Source organism: Coregonus lavaretus (assembly GCF_964263955.1).
Source record: "Coregonus lavaretus genome assembly, contig: HAP1_SCAFFOLD_1494, whole genome shotgun sequence".
Taxonomy (NCBI): domain Eukaryota; kingdom Metazoa; phylum Chordata; class Actinopteri; order Salmoniformes; family Salmonidae; genus Coregonus; species Coregonus lavaretus.
The window spans coordinates 1-27,303 of NW_028164685.1; the positions used below are offsets into that span (position 1 = coordinate 1).

The 27,303-nt window shown below is 43.2% G+C and overlaps 1 pseudogene across 1 annotated transcript in view; it reads right to left on the reverse strand.

Moving 5' to 3' along the window:
* Positions 1-6,074: 6,074 nt before the first annotated feature.
* LOC311116770 (solute carrier family 35 member E3-like) overlaps positions 6,075-27,303 on the reverse strand; it is a 31,233-nt pseudogene continuing 10,004 nt past the window's right edge. Inside the window, exons 3-4 of the transcript in view lie at positions 6,648-7,386; positions 6,075-6,425 (exon numbers count right to left, since the gene is read on the reverse strand). The product of the transcript in view is annotated as a solute carrier family 35 member E3-like (transcript). The remainder of the gene's footprint in view (positions 6,426-6,647; positions 7,387-27,303) is intronic.

Below are 27,303 nucleotides of genomic sequence, written 5' to 3' on the forward strand. Positions count from 1 at the left end.
CCTAGATAGAGGGGTAGTAGTTCATTGTAACCCTAGATAGAGGGGTAGTAGTTCATTGTAACCCTATATAGAGGGGTAGTAGTTCATTGTAACCCTAGATAGAGGGGTAGTATTTCATTGTAACCCTAGATAGAGGGGTAGTAGTTCATTGTAACCCTAGATAGAGGGGTAGTAGTTCATTGTAACCCTAGATAGAGGGGTATTAGTTCATTGTAACCCTAGATAGAGGGGTAGTAGTTCATTGTAACCCTAGATAGAGGGGTAGTAGTTCATTGTAACTAGATAGAGGGGTAGTAGTTCATTGTAACCCTAGATAGAGGGGTAGTAGTTCATTGTAACCTAGATAGAGGGGTAGTAGTTCATTGTAACTAGATAGAGGGGTAGTAGTTCATTGTAACCCTAGATAGAGGGGTAGTAGTTCATTGTAACCCTAGATAGAGGGGTAGTAGTTCATTGTAACCCTAGATAGAGGGGTAGTAGTTCATTGTAACCCTAGATAGAGGGGTAGTAGTTCATTGTAACCCTAGATAGAGGGGTAGTAGTTCATTGTAACCTAGATAGAGGGGTAGTAGTTCATTGTAACCCTAGATAGAGGGGTAGTAGTTCATTGTAACCCTAGATAGAGGGGTAGTAGTTCATTGTAACTAGATAGAGGGGTAGTAGTTCATTGTAACCTAGATAGAGGGGTAGTAGTTCATTGTAACCCTAGATAGAGGGGTAGTAGTTCATTGTAACCTAGATAGAGGGGTAGTAGTTCATTGTAACCTAGATAGAGGGGTAGTAGTTCATTGTAACCTAGATAGAGGGGTAGTAGTTCATTGTAACCCTAGATAGAGGGGTAGTAGTTCATTGTAACCCTAGATAGAGGGGTAGTAGTTCATTGTAACCCTAGATAGAGGGGTAGTAGTTCATTGTAACCCTAGATAGAGGGGTAGTAGTTCATTGTAACCCTAGATAGAGGGGTAGTAGTTCATTGTAACCCTAGATAGAGGGGTAGTAGTTCATTGTAACCCTAGATAGAGGGGTAGTAGTTCATTGTAACCCTAGATAGAGGGGTAGTAGTTCATTGTAACCCTAGATAGAGGGGTAGTAGTTCATTGTAACCCTAGATAGAGGGGTAGTAGTTCATTGTAACCCTAGATAGAGGGGTAGTAGTTCATTGTAACCCTAGATAGAGGGGTAGTAGTTCATTGTAACCCTAGATAGAGGGGTAGTAGTTCATTGTAACCCTAGATAGAGGGGTAGTAGTTCATTGTAACCCTAGATAGAGGGGTAGTAGTTCATTGTAACCCTAGATAGAGGGGTAGTAGTTCATTGTAACCCTAGATAGAGGGGTAGTAGTTCATTGTAACCTAGATAGAGGGGTAGTAGTTCATTGTAACCCTAGATAGAGGGGTAGTAGTTCATTGTAACCCTAGATAGAGGGGTAGTAGTTCATTGTAACCCTAGATAGAGGGGTAGTAGTTCATTGTAACCCTAGATAGAGGGGTAGTAGTTCATTGTAACCCTAGATAGAGGGGTAGTAGTTCATTGTAACCCTAGATAGAGGGGTAGTAGTTCATTGTAACCCTAGATAGAGGGGTAGTAGTTCATTGTAACCCTAGATAGAGGGGTAGTAGTTCATTGTAACCCTAGATAGAGGGGTAGTAGTTCATTGTAACCCTAGATAGAGGGGTAGTAGTTCATTGTAACCCTAGATAGAGGGGTAGTAGTTCATTGTAACCCTAGATAGAGGGGTAGTAGTTCATTGTAACCCTAGATAGAGGGGTAGTAGTTCATTGTAACCCTAGATAGAGGGGTAGTAGTTCATTGTAACCCTAGATAGAGGGGTAGTAGTTCATTGTAACCCTAGATAGAGGGGTAGTAGTTCATTGTAACCCTAGATAGAGGGGTAGTAGTTCATTGTAACCCTAGATAGAGGGGTAGTAGTTCATTGTAACCCTAGATAGAGGGGTAGTAGTTCATTGTAACCCTAGATAGAGGGGTAGTAGTTCATTGTAACCCTAGATAGAGGGGTAGTAGTTCATTGTAACCCTAGATAGAGGGGTAGTAGTTCATTGTAACCCTAGATAGAGGGGTAGTAGTTCATTGTAACCCTAGATAGAGGGGTAGTAGTTCATTGTAACCCTAGATAGAGGGGTAGTAGTTCATTGTAACCCTAGATAGAGGGGTAGTAGTTCATTGTAACCCTAGATAGAGGGGTAGTAGTTCATTGTAACCCTAGATAGAGGGGTAGTAGTTCATTGTAACCCTAGATAGAGGGGTAGTAGTTCATTGTAACCCTAGATAGAGGGGTAGTAGTTCATTGTAACCCTAGATAGAGGGGTAGTAGTTCATTGTAACCCTAGATAGAGGGGTAGTAGTTCATTGTAACCCTAGATAGAGGGGTAGTAGTTCATTGTAACCCTAGATAGAGGGGTAGTAGTTCATTGTAACCCTAGATAGAGGGGTAGTAGTTCATTGTAACCCTAGATAGAGGGGTAGTAGTTCATTGTAACCCTAGATAGAGGGGTAGTAGTTCATTGTAACCCTAGATAGAGGGGTAGTAGTTCATTGTAACCCTAGATAGAGGGGTAGTAGTTCATTGTAACCCTAGATAGAGGGGTAGTAGTTCATTGTAACCCTAGATAGAGGGGTAGTAGTTCATTGTAACCCTAGATAGAGGGGTAGTAGTTCATTGTAACCCTAGATAGAGGGGTAGTAGTTCATTGTAACCCTAGATAGAGGGGTAGTAGTTCATTGTAACCCTAGATAGAGGGGTAGTAGTTCATTGTAACCCTAGATAGAGGGGTAGTAGTTCATTGTAACCCTAGATAGAGGGGTAGTAGTTCATTGTAACCCTAGATAGAGGGGTAGTAGTTCATTGTAACCCTAGATAGAGGGGTAGTAGTTCATTGTAACCCTAGATAGAGGGGTAGTAGTTCATTGTAACCCTAGATAGAGGGGTAGTAGTTCATTGTAACCCTAGATAGAGGGGTAGTAGTTCATTGTAACCCTAGATAGAGGGGTAGTAGTTCATTGTAACCCTAGATAGAGGGGTAGTAGTTCATTGTAACCCTAGATAGAGGGGTAGTAGTTCATTGTAACCCTAGATAGAGGGGTAGTAGTTCATTGTAACCCTAGATAGAGGGGTAGTAGTTCATTGTAACCCTAGATAGAGGGGTAGTAGTTCATTGTAACCCTAGATAGAGGGGTAGTAGTTCATTGTAACCCTAGATAGAGGGGTAGTAGTTCATTGTAACCCTAGATAGAGGGGTAGTAGTTCATTGTAACCCTAGATAGAGGGGTAGTAGTTCATTGTAACCCTAGATAGAGGGGTAGTAGTTCATTGTAACCCTAGATAGAGGGGTAGTAGTTCATTGTAACCCTAGATAGAGGGGTAGTAGTTCATTGTAACCCTAGATAGAGGGGTAGTAGTTCATTGTAACCCTAGATAGAGGGGTAGTAGTTCATTGTAACCCTAGATAGAGGGGTAGTAGTTCATTGTAACCCTAGATAGAGGGGTAGTAGTTCATTGTAACCCTAGATAGAGGGGTAGTAGTTCATTGTAACCCTAGATAGAGGGGTAGTAGTTCATTGTAACCCTAGATAGAGGGGTAGTAGTTCATTGTAACCCTAGATAGAGGGGTAGTAGTTCATTGTAACCCTAGATAGAGGGGTAGTAGTTCATTGTAACCCTAGATAGAGGGGTAGTAGTTCATTGTAACCCTAGATAGAGGGGTAGTAGTTCATTGTAACCCTAGATAGAGGGGTAGTAGTTCATTGTAACCCTAGATAGAGGGGTAGTAGTTCATTGTAACCCTAGATAGAGGGGTAGTAGTTCATTGTAACCCTAGATAGAGGGGTAGTAGTTCATTGTAACCCTAGATAGAGGGGTAGTAGTTCATTGTAACCCTAGATAGAGGGGTAGTAGTTCATTGTAACCCTAGATAGAGGGGTAGTAGTTCATTGTAACCCTAGATAGAGGGGTAGTAGTTCATTGTAACCCTAGATAGAGGGGTAGTAGTTCATTGTAACCCTAGATAGAGGGGTAGTAGTTCATTGTAACCCTAGATAGAGGGGTAGTAGTTCATTGTAACCCTAGATAGAGGGGTAGTAGTTCATTGTAACCCTAGATAGAGGGGTAGTAGTTCATTGTAACCCTAGATAGAGGGGTAGTAGTTCATTGTAACCCTAGATAGAGGGGTAGTAGTTCATTGTAACCCTAGATAGAGGGGTAGTAGTTCATTGTAACCCTAGATAGAGGGGTAGTAGTTCATTGTAACCCTAGATAGAGGGGTAGTAGTTCATTGTAACCCTAGATAGAGGGGTAGTAGTTCATTGTAACCCTAGATAGAGGGGTAGTAGTTCATTGTAACCCTAGATAGAGGGGTAGTAGTTCATTGTAACCCTAGATAGAGGGGTAGTAGTTCATTGTAACCCTAGATAGAGGGGTAGTAGTTCATTGTAACCCTAGATAGAGGGGTAGTAGTTCATTGTAACCCTAGATAGAGGGGTAGTAGTTCATTGTAACCCTAGATAGAGGGGTAGTAGTTCATTGTAACCCTAGATAGAGGGGTAGTAGTTCATTGTAACCCTAGATAGAGGGGTAGTAGTTCATTGTAACCCTAGATAGAGGGGTAGTAGTTCATTGTAACCCTAGATAGAGGGGTAGTAGTTCATTGTAACCCTAGATAGAGGGGTAGTAGTTCATTGTAACCCTAGATAGAGGGGTAGTAGTTCATTGTAACCCTAGATAGAGGGGTAGTAGTTCATTGTAACCCTAGATAGAGGGGTAGTAGTTCATTGTAACCCTAGATAGAGGGGTAGTAGTTCATTGTAACCCTAGATAGAGGGGTAGTAGTTCATTGTAACCCTAGATAGAGGGGTAGTAGTTCATTGTAACCCTAGATAGAGGGGTAGTAGTTCATTGTAACCCTAGATAGAGGGGTAGTAGTTCATTGTAACCCTAGATAGAGGGGTAGTAGTTCATTGTAACCCTAGATAGAGGGGTAGTAGTTCATTGTAACCCTAGATAGAGGGGTAGTAGTTCATTGTAACCCTAGATAGAGGGGTAGTAGTTCATTGTAACCCTAGATAGAGGGGTAGTAGTTCATTGTAACCCTAGATAGAGGGGTAGTAGTTCATTGTAACCCTAGATAGAGGGGTAGTAGTTCATTGTAACCCTAGATAGAGGGGTAGTAGTTCATTGTAACCCTAGATAGAGGGGTAGTAGTTCATTGTAACCCTAGATAGAGGGGTAGTAGTTCATTGTAACCTAGATAGAGGGGTAGTAGTTCATTGTAACCCTAGATAGAGGGGTAGTAGTTCATTGTAACCCTAGATAGAGGGGTAGTAGTTCATTGTAACCCTAGATAGAGGGGTAGTAGTTCATTGTAACCCTAGATAGAGGGGTAGTATTTCATTGTAACCCTAGATAGAGGGGTAGTAGTTCATTGTAACCCTAGATAGAGGGGTAGTAGTTCATTGTAACTAGATAGAGGGGTAGTAGTTCATTGTAACCCTAGATAGAGGGGTAGTAGTTCATTGTAACCCTAGATAGAGGGGTAGTAGTTCATTGTAACTAGATAGAGGGGTAGTAGTTCATTGTAACTAGATAGAGGGGTAGTAGTTCATTGTAACCCTAGATAGAGGGGTAGTAGTTCATTGTAACCCTAGATAGAGGGGTAGTAGTTCATTGTAACTAGATAGAGGGGTAGTAGTTCATTGTAACCCTAGATAGAGGGGTAGTAGTTCATTGTAACCCTAGATAGAGGGGTAGTAGTTCATTGTAACTAGATAGAGGGGTAGTAGTTCATTGTAACCCTAGATAGAGGGGTAGTAGTTCATTGTAACCCTAGATAGAGGGGTAGTAGTTCATTGTAACTAGATAGAGGGGTAGTAGTTCATTGCAACCCTAGATAGAGGGGTAGTAGTTCATTGTAACTAGATAGAGGGGTAGTAGTTCATTGTAACTAGATAGAGGGGTAGTAGTTCATTGTAACTAGATAGAGGGGTAGTAGTTCATTGTAACCCTAGATAGAGGGGTAGTAGTTCATTGTAACCCTAGATAGAGGGGTAGTAGTTCATTGTAACCCTAGATAGAGGGGTAGTAGTTCATTGTAACCCTAGATAGAGGGGTAGTAGTTCATTGTAACCCTAGATAGAGGGGTAGTAGTTCATTGTAAACCTAGATAGAGGGGAATGTCTTGCTGGTTTAGATGTAGTTGTCTTGTTATTCTGTTTGGACTTGTTGTCTGTCTCTGTGAGCTGTGTGTTGACAGGACTGATGAGCCACCAGGGACCAGGCTTGGTCCTCTTCCTCTTCCCTGCTAACTGGGAGGAGTCAGCCTCACCAGTAGGGGCGGGGCAGACCTCCTGGGCCTTACAATTGGCTGGAACCTTAGAGATGACTCGTCTCTGTCCTGTTGGTGCCAACTGTAGAACTGTGGAGGAAAGACAACATTACATCTAGCCTTTTATGTAAACTACATTTTTTCCCATTGATTGTTTTGTGAATGTTTTTTATATATTTTTCTATTTGTTGAGAGCTCTTACAAAACATATTCCTATACCTACAAATGGCATGATACAACTTGAACTTGTGATGAACGTTGTAGTCAGAAAAACCATCATGATGTGTGATGTCAGCTGTCAGGGGATATTACCTGGAGAAACATCCTGGTCTTCAGCTGATGATTGGTCTGCAGCCGCTTCACTCTCCTCCTCCATGGTGACGGGCTCCTCCCCAGCTCGACCTGACAGTCTCCTGGTCTTCCCAGACTGCCGGCCTCGTCCCCAGCTCGACCTGACAGTCTCCTGGTCTTCCCAGACTGCCGGCCTCGTCCTCGGCTCGTCTTGGGGTTCACCTTGTCACCTTGGATACCAGCTTTGGATTTAGAGATTCTGGGAACTTTCTTTTCTGTTTTGGTGTGGCTAGGTTTAGGCTTGGCCCCTCCTCCTGGTGCCTCTTGTTCCAGGTCACCTGCTGTCGTTGGTTCAGATAACAGGTTGTTGACTTTCTTCTTGTCTTGTTCTATGTGGTCTGCCTCGAGGTCAACATGATTAACAGGCCCATCACCCTGAGGTCCTACCCCCGGGGGACTAGAGTCCCTCTCCTTCCTGGTTGTAGGATTCTTTCCCTTCTTCTCTTTAGTTGTCCGAGGTCTGTCTGTCCCTCCTGATCTCTGATTGGCTGTAGCCTTGGTGAGTATGTCTGCTGAGGCATTGTCACTACTGTGTGATTGGTTCTGCTGCTTTGGTCGTGGTTTGGCTGTGGTCCTGATGGGGTCAAACTTCCAGCGATGGGAGAACCAGGGAGGCTCATAATCCTCCAGGATCAGGAAGTCATCCTCCAGCTCGGTGAGAGGAGGTTCTCTCACTGGAGACGCCAGGGCTTTCCTAGGACTGAACAGAAACAGGGCTTTAACCCTCTGACCTATAACCCTAGCCTCTAACCCTTTCCTAGGGCTGACCAGAAACACAGCATTGACCACAGCCTCTGACCTCTAACCCTTTCCTAGGGCTTATGAGTGAGAAAGTTAGACGCACAAATATCATACCCCAAAAACGCTAACCTCCCCTGTTATTGTAATGGTGAGAGGTTAGCATGTCTTGGTGGGATATTTGTGCGTCTAACTTTCTCACTCATCATTATTCATGATTCATTCAGGACTATCCGTAATCATGGTAGTATCCACATTAATGTAGTAGTGTTTCAAAATATATTCTCTTCTGATTTACAAAAGAAGTGTCTCCAAAATGACAATTATTTACCATAAAATGGGGGGACAACGTCAAAAGGGCAGTAATTTATAAACGGTCTAAACTCGATATGGATGAAAATACCCTCAAATTAAAGCTGACAGTCTGTACTTTAACCTCAGTCATTGTATCATTTCAAATCCAAAGTGCTGGAGTACAGAGGCAAGACAACTAAATAATTGTCACTGTCCCAATACTTTGAGCTCCCTGTATTCTGCCCTGTAGCAAAGAGAAAATGTTGCGGTTTTAAAGCTAATTTGCTGCAATTATATGCATTTAGCCATGCAGTGTTCTTTTGGTCACACATAAAATATAAACTGACAGTACAAAACATTAAGAACACCTTCCTAATATTGAGTTGCACCCCCTTTTGCCCTCAGAACAGCCTCAATTCATCGGAGCACGGACTCTACAAGGTGTCGAAAGCGTTCCACAGAGATGCTGGCCCATGTTGACTCCAATGCTTCCCACAGTTGTGTCAAGTTGTCTGGATGTCCTTTGGGGGGTGGACCATTATTGATACACACAGGAAACTACTGAGCATGAAAAACCCAGCAGCGTTGCAGTTCTTGACACAAACTGGTGCGCCTGGCATGACTCCGGTCTCCTCTCCTTCATCTACACTGACTGAAGTGGATTTAACAAGTGACATCAATAAGAGATCATAGCTTTCACCTGGATTCACCTGGTCCCTCTATGTCAGATGCCATACACACCGTCTGCCCGTTTCAGTTGAAACCATGATTCATCGCTGAAGAGCACACTTCACCAGTGTGCCAGTGGCCATTGAAGGTGAGCATTTGCCCACTGAAGTCAGGTCAAGACCCTGGTGAGGACGACGAGCACGCAGATGAGCTTCCCTGAGACAATTTCTGACAGTTTGTGCAGAAATTATTCGGTTGTGCAAACCCAGTTTAATCAGCTGTCCTGGTGGCTGGTCTCAGACGATCCCGCAGGTGAAGAAGCCGGATGTGGAGGTCCTAGACTGGCCGGTTGGACGTACTGCCAAAATCTCTAAAACAATGTTGGAGGTGGCTTATGGTAATGAAATGAACATTAAATATTCTGGCAAAAGTTCTGGTGGACATTCCTGCAGTCAGCATGCCAATTGCACACTCCCTCAAAACTTGAGACATGTGGCATTGTGTTGTGTGACAAAACTGCACATTTTAGAGTGCCCTTTAATTGTCCCCAGCACAAGGTGCACCTGTGTAATGATCATGCTGTTTAATCAGCTTCATGATATGCCACACCTGTCAGGTGGATGGATTATCTGGGCAAAGGAGAAATGCTCACTAAAAGGGATGTCAAAATGTGCGCACAACATTTGAGAAAATATGCTTTTTGTGCATATGAAAGATTTCTGGGATCTTTTATTTCAGCTCATGAAACATGGGACCAACACTTTACATGTTGCGTTTATGTTTTAGTTCAGGACTGTATGGCATTTATGGTGAGTTTGGTCATTTACAAGAGAATGAAAAGGTTTTGATGCTTGTCTGCTCTGATGTCCTCTGTAGCTCAGCTGGTAGAGCACGGCGCTTGTAACGCCAAGGTAGTGGGTTCGATCCCCGGGACCACCCATACACAAAAATGTACGCACGCATGACTGTAAGTCGCTTTGGATAAAAGCGTCTGCTAAATGGCATATTAATTAATTAATTAATTAATTAATTAAAATGCAGCATGTGTACACGCTGTGTCTGGAGTCGGTAGGGCAACGGGCCTGACTGAGAGAAGATGGGGGAGGAGCAGACTGGGGGAGGAGCAGACTGGGGGAGGAGCAGACTGGGGGAGGAGCAGACTGGGGGAGGAGCAGACTGGGGGAGGCGCAGACTGGGGGAGGCGCAGACTGGGGGAGGAGCAGACTGGGGGAGGAGCAGACTGGGGGAGGAGCAGACTGGCCCGAGAACAGAGGAGAGAAAATGCAAGGAAATTAAAAATGTTGGCAGCTGTACAGAGAACTCATCCAAAGGGCTTTGACCTCTCAAATACGGCAGAAAGCTTACACAATAAGATGCACCGTCACCTTATTAATTCAGAAACGTACTAAGATAACGTGACCCCTGAGTTTAACTTGCTAGTTAACGCAGAATTCCTCATTTCTATAATATAATATGCCATTTAGCAGACGCTTTTATCCAAAGTGACTTACAGTCATGCGTGCGTACATTATAAAAAAAAAAAATGGTGTATGGGTGGTCCTGGGGATCGAACCCGTTACAAGCACCGTGCTCTACCAACTGAGCTACAGAGGACCACTTTTTCACGAAAGGAACAAATATAAAACGTGTAAGAAATCTCTAAATGCAGATCTAAAATGGTTCTTATTGTCATTTCTGCATCAGACTATTTTTGTGCTTCAATTGCACTTTGCACTGATGAGATTCAGGAACTGGCAGACAGCGCTCTGACTGATGTGGAGCTTTTTTCTCAGGTACTTTTCTCAGTGTAGACAGTCTACTTTTCTCCATAAAATTCAAGATTTACTTGAAACAAAACATTCGGAACTGTAGCCCATGGGTCTCCCGGTCGCGGCCGGCTACGACAGAGCCTGGATTTGAACCAGGATCTCTAGTGGCACAGCTAGCACTGCGATGCAGTGCCTTAGACCACTGCGCCACTCACAGACTGAGTATTGCTGAGTATTGCTGACCAGAGCCTTCTCTAACAAAGTCAAAACGTTCTTTAATGTCCCACCCTCAGATACAGATGGTGCCTGGTCTGGTTCACGGCCACATTGAGAAAAAGATGACACATTAGGTCTTTTCACAGGACCCTCCTGAGGGCAGTCAAAAACGGCAGCCACCTGCTGTGGAAGTTGTGTTCTACATGCTTTACGTTCCCTTAACAGTTCATCCAACCGATCCTGTACCTCACTGGCTGTCCAGTCACCAATGGGTTTGCTCTTGAACACTTGGGCCAACTCTTTATCAGGACAGTTGCATACAAACATGACTGCCAACTCTGAGCACTGATTGGGTAAGGTCCTGCCCTCACTCACAAGGTACTGTTCGGCTGCCTCTGCAGCTTTGTTAAGCCTAATCCAGAAATCTATTGGACCCTCATTAGCATATGGTTTGATTGAATAGAAATCAGCTAATGGCATACCTGAGCAGACAGTATCCCCAAAGTGTTGCTTGAAAACACTGAACACCGCCTTAACATCTGTGACAACAAGGTTGTTACGCTTCCAGACTTTGGTCACATCCCGTGCCCTCCCCATGAGCCTAGACATCACCTCCCCAACATTCCCAGACCCAGTGTAACCCCTCTTCTCTAGGTAGACTTCCATTAACTCCTCCCACTCCAGGACAGAGTACTTATCTGAGCCATCACCCCTAAAAAGAGGTGGAGCACTAACATCTGACTTCACAACCAGATTCAGCTTGGACGCATCAATAAAGGTTGACCCACACTGCTCAGGCAGGGGAAACTGCTGGGGTTGGTGAGGGGGACGGGCAGGAGAAAGACTTGAAACCCCAGGCTGCAGTAAACTCGCTCTGATAGATTCTCCTATCTCTGAACCAATCTGCTTAATAAGGTCACTAAGCTGACTCGGAGGCGTCCCATTATCACCGAGTACTGTGGATGATGGTACATCAAAAGACAGAGGTGGGATACCCTGGTCAGGTGGAACAAACAGCCTACCCCTCCCAGTGCTTGCAAACTCAAGACTAGCAAACGCTCTACTCCCAGGAGCTGACTGTACAATTGGTGTAAATGGAAGGACACCCCTCCCTCTACCCACACTAAAATCCCCAGCATAACACGTCTTATGGATTTGAGAATCTTCCATGGCTCAACAGAGCACTAAAATACAATGTAATTTAGTGCATTCAAATACCCAAAAAAATTAATGCAATAAAAAAATTCATCCAAAACATACAAATAAGCACGAATACCTGTATCTAATGAATATGCTACATTCACTTTCACTGTTCACAGTATATATTCACTTACAGTAAGCCATCAACAAATTCACATGCGCAGGTCGTGCACCTCATCCACATGCACAGCTCCGGCGGTCGGCTTGAGCTGACCAGTCGGCAGGTCACGTAATTAGGACACTGCCACAACTGGAATTCTGATGGTTGGATAATTTTTATTCGACCTGCACACGAAGAGACAACACACAATATGTTAGCTCTTGGTGCAGCCACAGCTCTCGGGCACCTTGCTAGTTGAAGGTCAGGCAAAAGAGAACAGGTGCTGCATGCACACATTCAGTGCCTAACAACACACTATACAATACAAGTAAAATGATATACAACATAATTCTGACAAAATAAATGACATACCTGTACACGAAGAGACAACACACAATAGTTTAGCCCTTGGTGCAGCCACCGCTCTCGGGCACCTGCGTGAGCACATAGAAACTCACTCAAACACTGCCCCAAATACTCCCGAGTTACAATAGGTACCCTAATTAGCGAGCTCGGTGAAAGTTGTTAACATACATCTTTATATTGTCCACATTGTAACAAAACCTGTAGTTGCGTAACAGCACTTTGTGTTACTTTACCACAGTTTTATATCGACAAATTACGGCGCCAAGGACAACATACCTTGCTAGTTGAAGGTCAGGCAAAAGACAACAATAAGAGGGTACATAAATACAGATAACCCGCGATGGACCAAACCAAAATATACACAACTTTTACAATTAGGTGTATTTGCAATATAGATACATAAAAATGTTTGTACACCAAAAAATAACATTAGCTATGCAGCTGTAATTAAATAAAGAAACCACATTGAATTATTATTATTATTAATTTATTAACATCCCCTCTTGACCTGGCCTACTCGAACTGTCCTTGTGTGCAATTTGGAGCATAATCTAGGGGAACAACATCACACTACTACACATATAATTCAAGTTATACCTTTATTGTCATTCATGCTCTTATTTTTAACCTAGTAGTTTTGCAAAAGTGTAACCTGCGTCAATTCTAGGAAATATTGGAATAACGTGCTTAAGAGGAGCCCTGACACGCACAACAGGATAACACAACTACCACATTTTCAATTGACAATCATTGATTTAAATGGATGTGGTCAATAGATTTGTATAGGCATATATACTAATTTAATTTAACTTGTAAGCCAAGGTTGGATTAGTAGGTCTATGCAACTTGCACCTGGATAACCGCGTCATGAATCGGAACGGGCTCCAACGTCCTCATATACACATTATGACAAAATAAAGATCTTAATATTTCACGAAATAAAGATATAGAAGAAAACAGGTTCTAGAAACTCAATTTCTCCATGGCAATAGAATGTAAACATGTATGTTGCGCCAAACATAACCAAATATCGCCTACAACTCAATTCTCAGCGCAGCATATTGGACGACTCCACAGGCATTGATCATTCGCGACTTTAAGTCATTCCTGTTATCTCTAGAGCATCCCGTATATTTATAGCGCTGCATTTCGTCCCCCTCTGACCATGGATAGGGTTGGGAGCATTCCTGAGTTCACTTATGGTCCCACTAAGGTAATCTTAGGAGATATTCCTTTTGGCATACTGTAAATGCCTGTGCATAATGTACCTAATAAAGCATAATTGTTTTAATTATCTTCAAAGGAATTCTGTAGAAGCAGCCTTTATTTTCAGACTCTGCAGGCCTGCTGCGAGGAAGCATATTACAATAAACAGGTAAGATTCATCCCACAAAAAAAGTAACCACAGAAAAAAAGAGATAGATTTAATCCCAAAACAAGAGTTTTATTTCAAGACAGTTTAGAGAAGATGGTCATAAGAGTTTTTAATATCACTTGCAAATTGTGAGACATGAGCAGTTGTGAAATGTTGCGAGAGGCCCTTCTGAAAGCACATTATATGGTCTTTAGTGGCACGGTCTCACACCTTACCTCATCTTGCAGAAGAAGTTCATGGTCCACTATCTGCTGCTCCAGAGTCGAGGCCAGGTCTTGCCCCATGTCACCATGGAGCACATGAGCGACTGGCTGGTGTCTCAGGGCAAAAAATCCCTTAGGGAGAGGTGAGTACCACGTCAGCTCTCACCTTCACTGCCATTCTCTGTCACCAGCAGCACTCCAGGAGGTGTGGGTAAAATAAACAACAGATAAATAGGAAGCCAGGAAAGTTGAAATGCTTTGTGTTTTATTTGAAGGGTGTGGAAGGAAACCCTGGAGGAGGGGAACGAACTCGCTCGGCTGGTAAGAGAATGAGAGTTAGAGACTTAGACTATCAGTCAGTGAGCTCCTTTCTAGCCTTTCAACAACTAGTCAGTACAGCAGAATATATCTGTTGTGAAATTACACTAATGGGACTTCCTGTTTCCTACGGCAGACCTGGGAAGTAAACACCTGCCTAAAAATGATTGACATGGAGCACAAGGCTGTCTGCAAGCTCCGCCGCTCTATGCACCCCACCTCTCCAGCTGGCGCTGACATGTGAGTTCCATGTACTGCCCCGCATACGGCTTGCTCCATTCATCTACACATCTGGAGCTATGCAGAAAAAAACTAGGGCAGTGTTCTCTGTGTGAACATTGCACATTGTTTAGCTTTCTCTGCTGCTTTTTGTTGATTTCAGCGACCCCAAGGTCCACATCATCATGGAGAGAGCTGTGAGGAGCATTCAGGACAAGCTGTCCAATAAGCCCTGTAGCAACCTGCTCAGCCCATCCCAGGTGGTGGTGGAGCTGGTGCCCAGGATCCTCCTGGCCCTGTGGCTTCAGCCAGAGGAAGGCCATTCAGATCACCCCATCCTCCTAAGCGGGATGGCTGTGAGTATGGTGGTGGCCGTAGGGGAGAAGCTCTCCAGCATGTTGAAGGCCTCTTCTCCTCACACCCCTTTCTCCCGGGCTGCTGCTTTTGACTCTGTGAGGTCGATCCTCGGGAGAATCAGCCAGTCCTTCTCCCTGGATGACATCAAGACCCCTTTTTTATGAGCTCTGTCTGTGCCTTTGTGGCGGACGAGGTGAAAAGCTACTTCCAGCCTACTGCAGACACCCTGCGAGTTCCCCCTGTCCTAGTGGTGGCCTTCTCCGCCACACTACCAGCTGATATCCAAGCAGGTGAGTAGCACTCATAGAAAGCACTCTGACAGATGCCTTTTGTCATGACATCCTGGTGCCTTGTAGTAGTAAAGCCAATCAGGATTTTAATTGTCACCCCTAACACAGATGCAGACCCAGCTTCTTCCCACCCGGAGGTTGTGGACATCACCCCTAACACAGAGAAAGACCCGGCTTCTGCCCACCTGGAGGTTGAGGGATTCACCCCTAACACAGAGTTTGACCCAGCTTCTCCCCACCTAGATGTTGTTGACATCACCCGTAGCAGAGAGGAAGACCCGGCTTCTTCCCACATAGTGGTTGTGGACATCACCCCTAACACAGAGGCACACCTGGCTTCTTCCCACCTGGAGGCTGCTGACAAAACCCGTAGCACAGAGGCAGACCCGGTATCTTACCACCTGGAAGTTGAGGACATCACCCCTAACACAGAGGCACACCTGGCTTCTTCCCATCAGGAGCTTGTGGACATCACCTCAAACACAGAGGCAGACCCGGGTTCTTCCCACCTAGAGATTGCGGTCATCAACCCTAACAAAGAGGCACACCTGGCTTCTTCCCACCTGGAGGTTGTGAACGTCACCCCTAACACAGAGGCTGAGACGGTTTCTACCCACCTGAAGTTTGTGGACATCACCCCTAACACAGAGTCAGACCCTGCTTCTTCCCACCGTATGGTTGTTGACATCACCCATAACTCAGAGGCAGACCCAGCATCTTCCCACCTGGAGGTTGTGGACATCACCCCTAACAAAAAGGCACACCTTGCTTCTTCCCACCTGGAGGTTGTGGACATCACCCCTAACAAAGAGGCACACCTGGCTTCTTCCCACAAGGAGCTTGTGGACATCACCCCTAACACAGAGGCTGAGACGGCTTCTTCCCACCTGAAGTTTGTGGTCATCACCCCTAACACAGAGTTAGACCCGGCTTCTTCCTATCAGGAGGTTGTGGAAACCACCCCTAACACAGAGGCAGACCCGGCATCTTCCCACCTGGAGCTTATGGACATCACCCCTAACAAAGAGGCACACCTTGCTTCTTCCCACCTGGAGGTTGTGGACATCACCCCAAACACAGAGGCAGACCCGGCTTCTTCCCACCTGAAGGTTGTGGACATCAACCCTAACACAGAGGCAGATCCTGCTTCTTCCCACCTGGAGTTTGTGGACATCACCCCTAACACAGATGCAGACCCGGCTTCTTTCCACCTAGAGGTTGTGGACATCACCCCAAACACAGAGGCAGATCCTGCTTCTTCCCACCTGGAGCTTGTGGACATCACCCCTAACACAGAGGCAGATCCTGCTTCTTCCCACCTGGAGTTTGTGGACATCACCCCTAACACAGATGCAGACCCGGCTTCTTCCCACCTAGAGGTTGTGGACATCACCCCAAACACAGATGCATACCCTGCTTCTTCACTCTTGGAGGTTGTGGACGTCACACCTGAAGAAAAGCCTCTCATGGTGGCCGTCTACGCCACTCTGCCATCTGACATCCAAGCAGGTGAGTAAGACTTATAGAAAGCACTCTGACAGGTGGCGTTCATCATGATAACATGTAAAGTGTTGGTCCCATGTTTCATGAGCTGAAATAAAAGATCCCATTCAACTGGCCAGTATTTAGAACCTACGGTTTGCATTTATTTACATTCTGTCCCGCTTTTGTCCCTTTCCAGAGGATGTTGCTGTGGTCACCCTGGACGTCACCCCACACGTCACCAAGGACGTGACCCTGGATGTTCCGTCCAGGGCGAGGAAAGGGGCAGTCCAGCGTTTTTTTTGCAGGCTTTGGAGGGCAGTGTGCTGCTGCGCTTGCCACAAGGAAGAGGAGGAACAATATTAACTATTCATTAGACCAGAAACAGGATTGAACCATATACCATTAAATTCTTTGCATTATAGTTGCCTTCAATTCTGATTTTCTTCTGTTTAATTCTTAATTAATTTCAGAACATTTCTCTAAACTTTGTGGAGTAGGTTGTATAAATAGGTGGGAAACATCCCAATCCCAATTTTAATGCTTTTAATAATTAACTTATAACATTTTTTTTAGATGTATTATTTGACAAAAAAGTGGAGGGCGCGACTAAAAAAACTTTAATCATCATAGAAAACTCTTGCTCACTATTAAAAATGCATTGTTTTATATAAGCAAGGTTAAAAGATTAACGTTTCGGCCTAGTCTATGACAATATGCAAGTTGTGTTTGCCCAGTTAAAGGGGGACCCAGACTCACCCTGGTTCTTGAGGGTTGCAGACACTGAATAATTATCATTTGAAATAAATGGCACTTTTCAAGTCTTGACTAAAAATCTTTAATGAATATGAATTTAAATACAATTGACTTGAGGATCAGAGCAGGCAGACTGACTGGCTTGCCCTGAAGGCCCTCTGCCTCTACCTCTGTGTGGTTAATCTCAGCCAAGAGGTTGTATGGGTTGTCTGTCTCTCTCTGTGTGTGAATCACTATCACTATGACCTCTCGCTCCGCCTGCCCGTTGGCCTGATTAGAAGGCTTCCCCTCTCATTCCTTGTTCACAGGAGCAGGGGTGATGGCATCCGGGGTAACCTCCTCCTCTCCTGTATCTAACCCATCTTTCTGGCTGTGAGTTCGACTGAGGTCACTCGTTCTCTCTCCCAGGGTGATGGATAGTTTCTCCTCCTCTGTGTCTTGTGTATTTTCTACATTGTAGAATAATAGTGAAGACATCAAAACTATTAAATAACACATATGGCATCATGTAGTAACCCAAAACGTGTTACACATATCAAAATATATTTCAGATTTGAGATTCTTCAAAGTAGCCACCCTTTGCCTTGATCACAGCTTTGTACATACAGAATAATACGAAATGTTCTGAGACCAGGTTGCGCTTTCACCTCCCCCGGTAAGAGGGGAATAAGGCAACCTCAGAGTTACATTCAAGGATACTTTATTGACACACACGGATGAAATGGACATGGAAAGGTAGTGGAATGATAGTGGTCCTGTAATGGACAGATAACAGGGGTAATGAATATGCACAATAACTGATAGCACAAGTAGAGCAACAACGCTATTAACAAAGGAAGGGCTGTATTAATGGCATAATGCTACCTGCGGAGTATTACACAACACAGTAAAACACAGAGAGGCAACTTACAATAGGCAATGGTAGAAAATATAAAGAAGGCTGATAACTGAAGGGAGGAAGAAGTCTTTTGTCACAATCGTTTTCTTCTTCTTTTTTTTCCATTTGAGCCATGTCTCAGAGATGGGCCGAGTGCCCCTGAAAGTTTAAACAAAATGCCTCCCCTGAGAGTCCAACGCAGAAAGCCCTTTAGGGGGGTGTCACACAAACACACACACACACTTACCTTACCCTTAAGTGGTTAAGAACATTGTGCCAGTAACCGAAAGGTCGCTGGTTCGACTCCCCCAGCCGGGCAAAGTGGAAAGATCAGCCGTTCTGCTCTTGAGCAAGGCAGCGACAGGGCGCCGATGATGTGGACGTCGATTAAGGCAGCCCCCTGCACCTCTCTGATTCAGAGGAGTTGGGTTAAATGCTTAAGACACATTGCTGTTGAATGCATTCAGTTGTGCAAATGACTAGGTATCCCCTTTCCCTTACGTATTCTTATCTTTGATGATTTTCTATTGTTGTTGCATGGTGTATACCATGTGTATCCTGTATGTATGGCTAATAAAACTTGAAACTTACCTGACCTGCCAGTGTGCTCAGGGAATGGCGTCTCTGGATTTAAGGGAAACAAGCTGTGATTATCTTGTAACTCCTCCCTGGTTAGGAGCGACACTGTCTGAGGTGAAATATAGTTTAATAAGACCGTTTATAAACTCATGAGCTTATAGTTTGGGACACTTGTGTACTGACAGTTGACAGTGATACTGTTTATTTCAGTGACAACATGTTGCAGCTCTCTCTTGTGAAGGGAGCAGTGAGTCTGTGTGAGTGGAGATGGACAGGGCTGCTGCAGCATTGCCGCGTTGTGGATATTTAACACGTTAGCTTTGGCAGAGTTGTGTGGTGTGAAAACACACTGATTTCCTAAGTGCCAATCATATCAGCCTCGCCGTGAGAGAGGAAGCAGAGAGCAAACATCTGTGTGTGCTTGTGTGTGTGTGTGTGTGTGTGTGTGTGTGTGTGTGCCACTGGTAGCAGACTGGCCCGTGTCTGTCTGACTTTCTGTCTGTGTGTGTGAGGGTGACCCTCCTTCCCTCCCTGGGTTCAAGAGGCCCTGGGTTCTCCTACATGTCACTATCACCCTGAGTTACGACACCAGGGTCTCTACCTCTCTCTCCCCTGCCTCCCTCCTTCTCTCCCTTCATCCATCCCTCCTTCTCTCCAGCCGGGAGTCACCCATCCGAAACGATGTTAAAACAGGGTCATCACCCGCGTACACTTAAAGGGTGTCAGTTTAACCTGCTCTGAAATACTTACGGCTATTATTATATCTTATAAATCATTAAGAAAGTGTAATTATACGAACATTTCATGGAGGAAATGTGCAAGATGACACATGGGAAGGATAATTTAATGGGCCAGCAAGTCCCAGCACTGTGAGAGAAAATATTGAGGTTAGGTTTCTTTTTTACTGCACTGCCGTAGGGGTGGGGAGACAGAGTTAGAGAGAGAGAGAGAGAGAGAGAGAGACAGTGAGGCCTCGTCAATATCCACAGCATGTAAAAATAACTTCTCATTTCACTCTTTAGACCAGGAGGCTATTCTTACTGTTTATGACATGAGGTTTATGATATGGAAATGTGAATGCATCACGTCTCCATATCATAAAACTCATGTCATAAACAGTGTCAACGTTTATGATCACTATGTTTGATGTACAGTTACAAGATGACATGGCGTCATACCCTGAGTTGTTCTGAACAGAATGAGCCTATGTTTGTCTATTGAGAAGAAACTTTGCTGCGGAACACACACCTAAATGCACTAATGCCTCCTTTCTATGCCCACCAACATTATGATCTGTTTCTCTGAATTGCCTTGTGAAAGCCTAACACTGTAAGATCGTATTTTATAATGTAGCTAGTCGTGTTGGAAATACAACAAGCTTTCAAATGATGCCCACCTGACCCAGATTGCGATATATAATGGTCCGTTTTGGGATTGAGTAAATAACAACTAATTGTGTGGTGGCGGGGATGCAAGGTTGTGCTCTAAACAAAACATTTACAAGTGTACTTGCTTTAGTTCCTCAACAGCACATCTAGGAGAGCTAAAAAAAAAACACCTTATAGTTGAAGACTCTTCTTTGAGTCATAAAAGTGCATTGAAATGACTTAGGAACTGTGTAGCCACTTGGAGACACCAGTTAGTCCTCTCATTCAAGCCCTTGTCATTTTTTTGTCTTATGTTGCACCTACCCCACATTTTCCAGGAATATTCTTATCATGTTTCTGAATGTATACAGAGTATTTTCAGATTTCGTTATCAACAAATGCTGCGAAAAGTACAGTAAATGTAAAATGCACACAGAATCAAGTGTAATGTTTGGATTCAGTCTTGTGTCAGGTGAACTGTTGTGTCCTCAACTTTGGTCTAATAATTTCCCCGTTATCTCCAAACTGTTCCCTTTCAATTGCTACCAGGTTTATGCATATGTTTCATATTTCTTCTGTAAGAAACATTTCAATTTAGCCCTATCCATATAGGCCAATTCCCATGAGTGTAGAGGGTTAATTGATGTTCCTAAACACATATATAAATCGAAGAGTTAAGTTGCTAATGTTCTATATTACTAAGAAACTCTATAAAAAAAAAGCTCTATAAAATGGGAACGTAATTGAGTTTATTACATTGCTAGGTGTTTTTTCGAGCGTGGTTATTCTACAATAATAGATTCAGTTAATGACAGTGGAACATCTGCTAATTCATACAAAAGTTAACAGTTATTATCATACCTGTGCAGATGTTAATAGGAAATGAATTGAATGCAGGCTGGTATATAAGGAGACATGAAAATACCTAGAAATGTCCTGTTCTGCCGTTGTTGTTGTTGTTGTTGTTGTTTGGGATGTAAGTGATACATGAAATGTCTCTTTAATCAGACATCTGTCAATCCAACAGGAATTACTCTGGGTTTCAAGTAGGTCTGGAGTTTGGGGAACCCCGGTTAGCTAGCTAATGTCATTAGCAAAGGTTAAACAGTAGACAAAGGTGGGAAACAAGGAGTCATTTTTAAAGTTAACGTTACAGGTATGAAATATTTTGTTACTTTACCTCAATTAAGCTTGCTATTATAGCTAGATATTGTGTTAGGCTATGATGTGTCGCATTTCATTTGATGCAGGCTGGCTAGTTTGTTGCAATGTTAGCTAACGTTAGTTAATGTCAACCAATTTGACTAGCTAACTAGCCATAACTGTCTGGCTTAGCTAACTAGCAATGGAGTTGAATATTCATTTAACGTTAGGTACAGTGGCGGCTCCTGAAAAAATTCTCAGGAGGGGCAATTTTTCTGATGATTTAGGTGACCTACACACATTTTTAAAAAGATATGTCCAGCAACAACATGAAGACAGGGGCAGCATATAAGTCAATACCAGAAGCATTTATTGACTGATCTCAAAAGTGTTGGCTTACAAAAGCAAAATAAGTTATCACAGTAAAAATAATCAAGGGTGGTCTTTCACATTCCTCAACACTGCATAAACAATATGTATGGCTTTGTAAAAATGAACAACCATATTCTGGCCAATTGTATAGATTTGTAAATATGAACAACCATATTCTGGCCAATTGTATAGATTTGTAAAAATGAACATGAACAGATTTTTTATTTTTTTGAATGGCAGTACCTTTCAAACATGTCTGCTTGCAGTAAGGTAGCACTCACAAGGTGGCCAGAGAAAGATAACCTTTCTTTGGTGTGATCCAGGATGGTGTTGCAGACCTCTTCAGACAGCCTCTGCTTCTCCTCTTCTCTCAAAGCTGTTCTGGGTCTTTTGGCTCCTGTTGCTTCTTGCAGCTGCTGTTGAGAGGAGTCCCTGAAGGCAAACAGACCAATGTGTTTGTTGGCTTTGTACAGTATTGTTGTCTATGTGATGCACAGGTATATGCAATGTATCCATGTATAGTACAAATACTTCAGTTCCACTTAAAATGGGCAGGGATGCATAAAGTCTTTAGTGTTTAAGTTAGCCTTTGTGTCTCACATAGCCTGGATGTTCAGCACAGTATACAGTGGTGCTCATAAGCTTATGATCCCATGCTAAAGTTGACTAAAAAAGAGGAATAAAAAAGAAAAGAAAATTGGTGTCCTTAAAGGTTGGATTTTCCAACTTTTTTAATTAAGTCATTAAGATCAATTTCCAAAAGATGATTTTTTAATTTTTTTATTCCTCTTTTTAGTCAGCTTTAGAATGTGTTCATACACTTATGAGCACCACTGTACAGTACACATAGTATATAAAATAAGATAGATTACACCACTGGCCATATATAATGACAATAATGTAATTTCAAACACAAATGCAGTCTCCTTTCATGCATACATTTTCAAATAAAGCTCTGCTTTGAGAAAGATCGAATGATATTGTTTAATCTTTATCTTACCTTATGGCCTGCACACTGCTTGCGAAGCTGTCGAGGGCACGTTTGATAAAGACAGCATCGATGTCCTTATTCTGTAGCTTCTGGTACGGTGGGCTGGTCAAATGAACCCAATGAACCCGTCCGGATGGCTTCAAAACATTCTATGAGGTCGTCTCGATTCTCGTAGACAGTGTTCACGACTCTGCTGTTGCTAACCTCATCGTTGTGGCGGCGGACAGCTAGCCTGTATCCCTCATCCAGTTGAGTGGCAATATTCACTCTCACCAAAGCAGACAATCTCAAACAGCTATCAATGTGGGTCTTTGACAGCTCATTTTTCTTAATCTTTTCTGAAAGATGGTGCATGTCGGTTACACCAGTCGCTGTCCAAGCGTTGCTGTCTGCCGTTCATGGTTACGTTACGTTACGTATGACGAAAGCGCGTGAGTGCAAGCCCTCAGACACCCATAGAGAATGTATTGAAAGCTCAGAAATTTGAAAAATAAATATTTTACATTAGAGGCTGTGAGAGACTTCTGGGCGATTTTCAACCTGACTGAAATCGCCCCAAAACGGGCGGGGACATTTGAAGCACGACTTTAGCCTGATTGGACATTTAGTGGCTGGCAGATCAGACGTGAACACTGAACTACTGTTGCCATGATATAATTGATTAGAAAAAAAATCCCTTCCTTTTCCCGTTTGGCAGTGCGTCGCCCATATCGCCCTATTGAACACACCGCCCATGGTTAGGTAACTAGTTAAACTGCTTAGTAGCTATACGTTTTCCAATAACGTTAATGTCAATATTACATATTGTCGTTTTAAGCGCAAAACGTACGCGCGTAAAATTAGAGGTTAGCTAGCGTTGGCTATCCTATGAATATAATATCCACAGAGTTAACATTACTATTATCTTTAATATAGTTAAGGTTAACGTTACTGGACTGATCTGATGCTGCCTACGATTAATGTTAACAATTATCGTTTAGTAGTGTCAAAGTCGCGTCAATTCAAATCTGGTATTAGGAACAAAAGAGGTCAACACGACTTCTAAGATATACTAGTTATTTTAATTAATGCAAAAACCTTCAATGGTAAACAGTGGAGGCTCCTGAAAAAATTCTCAGGGGGGGCAATTTTTCTGATGATTTAGGTGACCTACACACATTTAAAAAAAAGATACAGTGGGGAAAAAAGTATTTAGTCAGCCACCAATTGTGCAAGTTCTCCCACTTAAAAAGATGAGAGAGGCCTGTAATTTTCATCATAGGTACACGTCAACTATGACAGACAAATTGAGAAAAAAATATCCTGAAAATCACATTGTAGGATTTTTTATGAATTTATTTTCAAATTATGGTGGAAAATAAGTGTTTGGTCACCTACAAACAAGCAAGATTTCTGGCTCTCACAGACCTGTAACTTCTTCTTTAAGAGGCTCCTCTGTCCTCCACTCGTTACCTGTATTAATGGCACCTGTTTGAACTTGTTATCAGTATAAAAGACACCTGTCCACAACCTCAAACAGTCACACTCCAAACTCCACTATGGCCAAGACCAAAGAGCTGTCAAAGGACACCAGAAACAAAATTGTAGACCTGCACCAGGCTGGGAAGACTGAATCTGCAATAGGTAAGCAGCTTGGTTTGAAGAAATCAACTGTGGGAGCAATTATTAGGAAATGGAAGACATACAAGACCACTGATAATCTCCCTCGATCTGGGGCTCCACGCAAGATCTCACCGCGTGGGGTCAAAATGATCACAAGAACGGTGAGCAAAAATCCCAGAACCACACGGGGGGACCTAGTGAATGACCTGCAGAGAGCTGTAACAAAGCCTACCATCAGTAACACACTACGCCGCCAGGGACTCAAATCCTGCAGTGCCAGACGTGTCCCCCTGCTTAAGCCAGTACATGTCCAGGCCCGTCTGAAGTTTGCTAGAGTGCATTTGGATGATCCAGAAGAGGATTGGGAGAATGTCATATGGTCAGATGAAACCAAAATATAACTTTTTGGTAAAAACTCAACTCGTCGTGTTTGGAGGACAAAGAATACTGAGTTGCATCCAAAGAACACCATACCTACTGTGAAGCATGGGGGCGGAAACATCATGCTTTGGGGCTGTTTTTCTGCAAAGGGACGAGGACGACTGATCCGTGTAAAGGAAAGAATGAATGGGGCCATGTATCGTGAGATTGAGTGAAAACCTCCTTCCATCAGCAAGGGCATTGAAGATGAAACGTGGCTGGGTCTTTCAGCATGACAATGATCCCAAACACACCGCCCGGGCAACGAAGGAGTGGCTTCGTAAGAAGCATTTCAAGGTCCTGGAGTGGCCTAGCCAGTCTCCAGATCTCAACCCCATAGAAAATCTTTGGAGGGAGTTGAAAGTCCATGTTGCCCAGCGACAGCCCCAAAACATCACTGCTCTAGAGGAGATCTGCATGGAGGAATGGGCCAAAATACCAGCAACAGTGTGTGAAAACCTGGTGAAGACTTACAGAAAACGTTTGACCTGTGTCATTGCCAACAAAGGGTATATAACAAAGTATTGAGAAACTTTTGTTATTGACCAAATACTTATTTTCCACCACAATTTGCAAATAAATTCATTAAAAATGCTACAATGTGAATTTCTGGAATTTTTTTCTCATTTTGTCTGTCATAGTTGACGTGTACCTATGATGAAAATTACAGGCTTCATCTTTTTAAGTGGGAGAACTTGCACAATTGGTGGCTGACTAAATACTTTTTTCCCCCACTGTATGTCCAGCAACAACATGAAGACAGGGGCAGCATATAAGTCAATGCCAGAAGCATTTATTGACTGATCTCAAAAGTGTTGGCTTACAAAAGCAAAATAAGTTATCACAGTAAAAACAATCAAGGGTGTTCTTTCACATTCCTCAACACTGCATAAACAATATGCATTTCCATAAACAAATGAAATATCAGCTGAAAATACAGCATCTTGGTATTTGTTCAGATTGCAGGATCAACAAGAGCTTTTACCACATTTTTTGCCTCATGGTTGAATTGGAAATATGTGCACCTGAGCATAATTCACAACAAGCAAGCAGGAGCTTTTGATAGAGGCTACTGAAAACATTGATGCAAGTTATTGGTAATAAGAAATTTTTATAGACTTCCATATTCTGCCCTCTTGTATAGATTTGTGAAAATGAACAGTGATAGACATTTTGCCTGAAAACAGAATTTGAAAATAATTTCTAGAAAAGGTAAACACAGCTATCTGTATGGCTTTGTAAAAATGAACAACTATATTCTGGCCAATTGTATAGATTTGTAAATATGAACAACCATATTCTGGCCAATTGTATAGATTTGTAAAATGAACATGAACAGATTATAATTTTTTTAAAACTTTTTTTAAAATTAAAAATAACTATTTTAAACAACATCAACTGTGAACTGATTTGGGCGTGTGTGTGTTAAAGAGACAGACAGGGAGGGACAAAGAGAGAGAGAGGCTACATTACTTGTACTGAAACTGTTCTCTTCTCTCTTTCAATGCAGCAAAGCGGTCAATGACTTTCTCATTGAAATCAGGCATGCTGAGGACTAGTTCCCTCTCCATGGAAAGCATGGCCAGTGCATTCAGACGTTCCTGGCCCATTGAATTTCGCAGGAATGTCTTAACTCGTGTCAAAGTTGAGAAACATCTCTCAGCTTCAGCTGTTGTCATGGGAGTAGTTATGAGGATGTTCAACAGAGTCACAGTCTCAGAGAACGTCTCCTGGAGGTTGTAGCTCATGAGAACCTGGTACAGTGCCAGTGCACCACGGTTTGACTTTCTCGTCATCGGCAAAAAGACCGTTCAGTCTCTCCAAAAGCACACTGGCGATTGAGACTGAGGTTGATTCCGAGATGGGAAGGAACTCAAAAAAGCGCTCCTGCACTTTGTGGTTGCTATCTATGTACCTCAGCACAAGCACCAGCTGTGTCTGTGTAGAAACGTCCGTGGTCTCGTCAGCTTGGATAGCTACGAAGTTCGCCGACTTCACCTCCTCCACAATATGTTCCCTCATGACCGCTAGCATACACTCCAGTAGCTCTGAACGCTAGCCATCTTTTGATAGTAGTACGTGAATTGATTGACGCTGCTACCCACTCTTTTCTTAGTTACGTTCATGGTTATGTTCCGTATGACGAAAGCGCGTAAGTGCAAGCCCTCAGAAACCCATAGAGATTGTATTGAAAGCTCTGATATTTGAAAAAAAAAAAAGATTTTACATGAGAGGCTATGACAGACTTCTGGGGCGATTTTCAACCTGACTGAAATCGCCCCAAAAGGGGCGGGGCCATTTGAAGCACGACTTTAGCCTGATTGGACATTTAGTGGCAGATCAGACGTCTAGATTAGAACACTGATAACTACTGTTGCTGTGATATAATTGATTTGAAAAAAAATCCCTTTTCCCGTTTGGCAGTGCGTCGCCCATATCGCCCTAATGAACACACCGCCCCTGATGGTAAATATGATGTTTCGTATATACGGGCTCTCTGAGATGTCTCGCAGGACACCCCAGACAACTAAAAACATTGTTCCAGATTCAATACTCAAATACTCTGACAGAGAAAGTTTCCCACTTCTCTGCTGGCCAATTAGAGTAAAGACTTGAGCGTGGTTTAAACTTTCTCAGCCAATCCGTTGGTTCAGGGGTTGGTCTCATCTCCTCGGCGCCATTTGTTGCACACTTCAGCCAGGCACAAGATTATCATAACAACCTATCATAGTGAGAAGAGCCAGCTCCCTTAGACATCATTCCTATGTCCAAGGAAGGTTCACAGATCACAAAGAACCAGTATAGTCTAGCATTTGAAGACACAATCCTTATCTTATTTTACCCCCTAAAACAGCTCTTCACATCAATCACAGCCTTGCCAGGTGTCACAGCCTACATTAGGCCAGTCAAGAAT